The following is a 7,149-nucleotide window of genomic DNA, read 5'->3' on the forward strand; positions in this document are numbered from 1 at the left end:
GCTTGTAAATAGCAATGGCTCCACTTTCTGAGTCCTCACATGAAATCCTCTGGGGGAAAGCTAGTGCTGACGTAGCTCACCTTTGACAAGGCTTGTCATTGCCTTGCAGTGGTGATGATCACCCAACAATCAGACCTTCGACAGGGTGGCCGATTGAGGGTGAGGGCACTGGGTGGGGAGCCTGGCTGCCTGGCTCTGGAGGGCCCTGTCAGCCTCCTGGTTGATGTGAGGGGCTGATTCTACACTGCCTCCTAGTTGCCCAGGCATATGTAAGCACAAACCAGCCCCTCCATGCCTTTCTAATCTCTTTTTATGGAAAAGGAACTGGTCAACAAGGGGGAAATTTTTAGGGCAATATCACAGTTCATTTTGAAAATGGTTCAGCCTCTCAAGAAATAAAAAAACCCAAACCCCAAATAGACCCCCGCACCACCAACTCAGTCACCTTGCCAGTCCTGAGGGCGTTTTTGCCTTTGGGACTCAGGATGGATGGCTCTCACGGCCTTGCCCACCTCTCCTCCACATTTGAGAAAACCTGTAATAATGATCCTCCCCCTAACCCTCTCCAGGGACTCTTCTAATCACTCTCTGAGCCTGCCTTCAAAGGAGACAGACAAGCATGACGCTGGCGATGGCAGATGAAGGCCGAGTCAGCGCAACCTCTGAATTCCCTCCTATGATCATACTTGAAAAGAGACAGGCTCAGCTCCATTGAGACAACTAGAGGGTGATTAAATTATTCATCTAAGAGCCTTGGAGAGGCCTTTATGTGACATTTCAACCCAGTTTTTCAGGAAAAAATAGTACCACAGACAGGTGGTGACCATGTGAAGATGGATCAACCATACGCCCCAAATATAGCAGCTCCTCCTCAAAACCCCACAGAATGCAGATGCCCTAGCCTCACAGACCTTGTCTTTACAAGTGGCATTTTTAGATTTCAGAAAGCTGCTAAAATAATCAGGTTTTCATTGCTGCAGTTATGACTTTGAATAACTTAAAGAAATCTTTTAGGAGAGAGAAAGAGCAAAACATAGCTAACAGAAGATTTCTTAAGGGTGGCTGTATGTTGAAGCAGGAATAATTCTCACTTGAGAATGACGTTATGTGGATTGCAGCTCCCATTCTTCATCCTACTAGCTGGTAAAAACTAGACCTCTCTAAAATTTTCTGGGCTTCAGACTCTATCTACATGAATATTTTGCAATGAATCATATATCATAGACATTTTCTTATATCAATACATCATCGACCTTATTCATTTTAATGGTTATATGATATAGTCCCAAGTATTGATGTATCATAATTTATTTAACAATTCTCATATTGAAGGTATCTTCTAATTTTTTTCCCTACACAAAACAATGTAGCAATGAACTAGCTTTCCCGTAGATCTACACAAAGTTTGGAGAAAATTTTTATGGAATAGATGAGATAGATGAGAAGTAACTGAATTGCTGATTAAATGGGAAGAACATTTTATATTTTCATAGTTTCCACAAATTGTCCACCAAAAATGTTGTATCTGATTTACCCTTCCTCTGCCTATGTAGTTCAATTCCCTACAGTATGGTGAGTTGTATATTACCATCTCCGTTGCAAAGATGAAGAACCAGAGACAGGTTAAGTTTTCTTTATGTCACACAGGTATTATATAATCTAATGAAGATCTGCCCGAGGTGAGTTTGTTCTGGTTTCACTCTTTGTGCCATGATGTCTTCTCTCAGTGTCCACTGGTTTTCATGGTCCATGGAAATAAGAGTTCATTTATGGTGGGATGATAGAAAGCTAGGATCCTGCAGGAAGACATTGGGACTGGAATGGTAATACCATGTGTCACATTGTACAGGCAAGTCCACAACTAGACAAGTCATTATTTTAATTGGTTTTATTGAATGTTGGTTAGATACAAAATAATATATAATATGTATATTAAATATAAAATAATACACATTACAATAAATGGCAGAATATCCCCATATAGTTTAAGAAACAGACATTACCAAAATCTTTGAAGCCCAGAGAGTACCTGTACCTTTCCTAGAGGTAACCACTATACCACATTTTTTTTTGTCAATAATTGTATTGGATTTCTCTATGGTTTTAACAATTGTGGCTGAATCCATATCAGCGTTACTATGGAATTCCTCAGAGAATGTGCACTGTCAAATTCCAAGGGTTATCTGCTGATGTGGTTAGTACAGGGCCAGCACAGCTCTGCCTTGCAGCCCCCCAAAAGGAATACAGTGTGTAGTTTTGCAAATTTCAAAATTTATTTAAATGGAATTATAACATATGCATTCATCTGCAACTTGCTTTGCACTACTCAACATACCCCTCTGAGAGTGAGTCACCATATGCTCACTGCCATAGTTCATTTATTTTCACTGCTATACGTATTGCTTGGGATGAATGTACCCAGATCTTTAGGTTTTCTCTTGTTATTGGGCATTTGGCTTGTTTCTGAAGTTTTGCTGTTATAAACAGTGCTGTTATGAACATTTCATAGATAGTCCCTGGAGCACATCATGTGCAGAAGCATTCCATAAATTCCTAGGAAAGGAATTCTTGCGTTTTTGAAATGCACATCTTCAATTTCACTGGATAAATGCCAGATTGTTACTCCACAGCAGTAGATGGTTTTTTCCTAACATCCTCACCAAAACTTGATATTGTGAGACTTTGAAAATTTTGCCAATTTGGTGGATGTAAAAACAGCATTTAATTGTGGTTTTAACTTTCATTTTCCTGACTAATGATGAGTTGAGCATCTTTTCATGTATTTTTTAACCTTTGGCATTTCTTTGTGAAGTATTCCTTCAAGTCTTTTGCATGTTTGTCTTTTGTGAATTACCTTTTTCCTATCAGTTTGCAGTAGTTCTTTAAATACTCTGTGTTCTATTTCTTTGTCAGTGATATATGTGCAAATTTTTTTTTCAGTTTGTGGCTTATGTTTAAAACATAACATGGTTCCTTATAATAGTCAGAAGTTCTTAGTTTTAATGTTTACTTTTTTATGATTTGCCCTTTTTGAATCCTAAGAAACCCATTTCTATCCTGAAGTCAAAGATATTCTTTCATATGGCATTCTAAAATGTTTATAGTATTGTGTTACAGATTTAAATATTTAAAGCATCTGGAATTAATGTTTATGTATGACGTGAGGTAATACTCTAGTTTGTTCTTTTGTTTTTTTCTCCTCCTCATGTGGATAAGCAATCGTCTCAGATCATTGGAAAACTTGTGCTGTCGCCATTGTTGCTAGACTGCACACCTGTCTCATGTGCGCATGTATGTGTACGGCCTTTCCATTCTGCTTCGTCGGTCTACTAAGGCTGCAAGCATGCTGTATTTTCTTAATATCACTTTTTAATAAGTTTGGTGGGGTAGAACTTCCTATGCGATTTCTTCTTCACCGGTATCTTGGTGATTCCTGCTCCTAACGTTTTCCGTGTATGTTTCCATATACGGATCTGTCAGTTTTCATTGAACTGCTCTTCGCTCTGTGTTTCCCTCCTTTTGCTCACACTGTGGCCACTCAAACTGGATTCTTTGCTCATATTTCATACTCTTCGTAGAAACTACTTGTCAAGTACCACAAAATAGCCTTGAGGATTTGGATTGGATTTACACTGAACTCATCAAGGGAGATAACTGACATCTTTAAGCTGCTGAGTATTCTGATTCATAAAAATTGTATGTTCTCTCATTTATTTGAATTTGTCTTAATGTCTTTTAAGATAGCTTTATAATTTTCTTCATAGAAAGCTTAAAAACTTGTGCTAGATTTATTCCTGGGTACTTTATAATTTCAGGGTGCTTAAGTAGTAGCTTGCATTTAATTATAGTTTAAAAATGTTTGCTGCCTTTGTATATAAATGATTGTTAAATCAGACAACTTTGCTAAATATACTTATTAATTGTAATAATTTATTTCCTTTAACAATCATATTATCTATAAAATTTCCTTTCTTCCTTCCTGTTTTCTTTCCCTCTCTCTCTTTCTTTCTTGTTCTTAAACTTTTCATTTATTTGTCTATTCCTATTGCATGGTAAATCACTAGTAAATGTTGACTAGAAATGGTGATAACAAGTACCCTGGAATTTTCCTGTTCATAAAGAAAGTGCTTTCATTTTTCCATTTATTTAGTGTGATTCATGTTTTAAATTGCTTGTAGATAACAGATGGATTCACAGCTAAATTCTACCAGAGGTACAAGGAGGAGCTGGTACCATTCCTTCTGAAACTATTTCAAACAATAGAAAAAGAGGGAATCCTCCCTAACTCATTTCATGAGGCCAGCATCATCCTGATACCAAAATCTGGCAGAGACACAACAAAAAAAGAAAATTTCAGGCCAATATTCCTGATGAACATCAATGCAAAAATCCTCGTTAAAACATTGGCAAAACGAATCTAGCAGCACATCAAAAAGCTTATCCACCATGATCAAGTCGGCTTCATCCCTGAGATGCAAGGCTGGTTCAACATATGCAAATCAATAAATGTAACCCATCACATAAACAGAACCAATGACAAAAACCACATGATTATCTCAATGGATGCAGAAAAGGCCTTCGACAAAATTCAACACCCCTTTATGCTAAAAACTCTCAACAAACTAGGTATTGATGGAACATATCTCAAAATAGTAAGAGCTATTTATGACAAACCCACAGCCAATATCTTACTAAGTGGGCAAAAACTGGAAGCATTCCCTCTGATATCGGGCACAAGACAAGGATGTCCTCTCTCACCACTCCTATTCAACATAGTATTGGAAGTTCTGGCCAGGGCAATCAGGCAAGAGAAAGAAATAAAGGGTATTCAAACAAACAGGAAGAGAGGAAGTCAAATTGGCTCTATTTGCAGATGACATAATTGCACATTTACAAAACCCCATCATCTCAGCCCCAAAACTCATTAAGCTGTTAAGCAACTTCAGCAAAGTCTCAGAATAAAAAATCACAAGCATTCCAATACACCAACAACAGACAAACAGAGAGCCAAATCATGAGTGAACTCTCATTCACAATTGCTACAAAGAAAATAAAATACCTAGGAATACAACTTACAAGGTAGGTGAATGATCTCTTCAAGGAAAACTACAAACCACTGCTCAAGAAATAAGAGAGGAAGCAAACAAATGGAGAAACAGTCCATGCTCATGGATAAGAAGAATCAATATTGTGAAAATGGCCATAGTGCCCAAAGTAATTTATAGATTCAATTCTATCCACATCAAGCTACCACTGACTTTCTTCACAGAATTAGAAAAAAACTACTTTTAATTTCATATGGAACCAAAAAGAGCCTGAGTAGCCAAGGCAATCTTAAGCAAAAAGCACAAAACTGGAGGCATCATGCTACCTGATTTCAAACTATACTACGAAGCTACAGTAACCGTAACAGCATGGTACTGGTACCAAAATACATATATAGACCAATGGAACAGAACAGAGGCCTCAGAAATAACACCACACATCTGCAACCATCTGATCTTTGACAAACCTGACAAAAACAAGCAATTGGGAAAGGATTTAATAAATGGTATTGGGAAAACTGGCTAGCCATGTGCAGAAAGCTGAAACTGGACCCCTTCCTTATACCTTATACAAAAAGTAACTCTAGATGGATTAAAGACTTAAACGTAAGACCTAAAACCATAAAAACCCTAGAAGAAAACCTAGGCAATACCATTCAGGACATAGGCATGGGCAAAGCCTTCATGGCTAATACACCAAAAGCAATGGCAACAAAAGCCAAAACTGACCAATGGAATCTAATTAAACTAAAGAGCTTCTGCACAGCAAAAGAAACTATCATCAGAGTGAACAGGCAACCTACAGAATGGGAGAAAATTTTTCCAATTTATCCATCTGACAAAGGGCTAATATCCAGAATCTACAAAGAACTTAAACAAATTTACAAGAAAAAACAACCGAATCAAAAGGTAAGCAAAGGGTGTGAACAGACACTTCTCAAAAGAAGACATTTATGCAGCCAACAAACATATGAAAAAAAGCTCATCATCACTGGTTATTAGAGCAATGCAAATCAAAACCACAATGAGATACCATCTTATGCCAGTTAGAATGGTGATCATTAAAAAGTCAGGAAATAACAAATGCTGGAGAGGGTGTGGAAAAATAGGAATGCTTTTACACTGTTTGTAAGAGTGTAAATTAGTTCAAGCATTGTAGAAGACAGTGTGGTGATTCCTCAAGGACCTAGAACTAGAAATACCATTTGACCCAGCAATCTCATTACTGGGTAAATACCCAAAGGATTATAAATCATTCTACTCTAAAGACACACGCACACATATGTTTATTGTGGCACTGTTTACAATAGCAAAGACTTGGAAGCAACCCAAATACCCATCAATGATAGACTGGGTAAAGAAAATGTGGCACATATACACCATGGAATACTACGCAGCCATAAAAAAGGATGAATTCATGTCCTTTGCAGGGACATGGATAAAGCTAGAATACATCATTCTCAGCAAACTAACACAAGAACAGAAAACCAAACAGCACATTTTCTCACTCATAAGTGGGAGTTGAACAATGAGAACACGTGGACACAGGAAGGGGAACATCACACCCTGGGGCCTGTCAGGGGTTGGGGGCCTAGGGGAGGGAGAGCATTAGGAGAAATACCTAATGTGGATGACGGGTTGATGGTTTGGTATAATAAAAAAAATTAAAAACCTCATCTCTACTTTTAGTTTGATAAGACTTTATTTTTAAAATATGAAATAAATTTTGTTTTTATCGAATACAAATTCTACAATTATTCTCTTTTAAACTTAATATAGTACTTATATAAAATTATTTCTAGTGTTAGATTAGTCCTACATCTCTAATGGTATAGTGCATTACCTTTTCCATATATTTTTATTTGGTTTGTTCACATTTATTCAAATACGTTTTGCATTTAAGTTCATGAGTGAGGTGGGCCTATTAATTTTTTTCTCTTGTAAAATGAATTGTAGAGTATTTCTACTGTCTTATCATCCGGAATATTTGTCAAATTAGAATTATTTTCCTCTTGAGAGTCAGACCTAATAGAGAAAACCGTCTGAGACCATTTCTGAATCAAAAGATTTTTAATTGCTGATATAATTTATTGAATAGTTACAG

The sequence above is a fragment of the Pongo pygmaeus genome, chromosome 11 (assembly GCF_028885625.2).
Source record: "Pongo pygmaeus isolate AG05252 chromosome 11, NHGRI_mPonPyg2-v2.0_pri, whole genome shotgun sequence".
In the NCBI taxonomy this organism is placed as follows: Eukaryota; Metazoa; Chordata; class Mammalia; order Primates; family Hominidae; genus Pongo; species Pongo pygmaeus.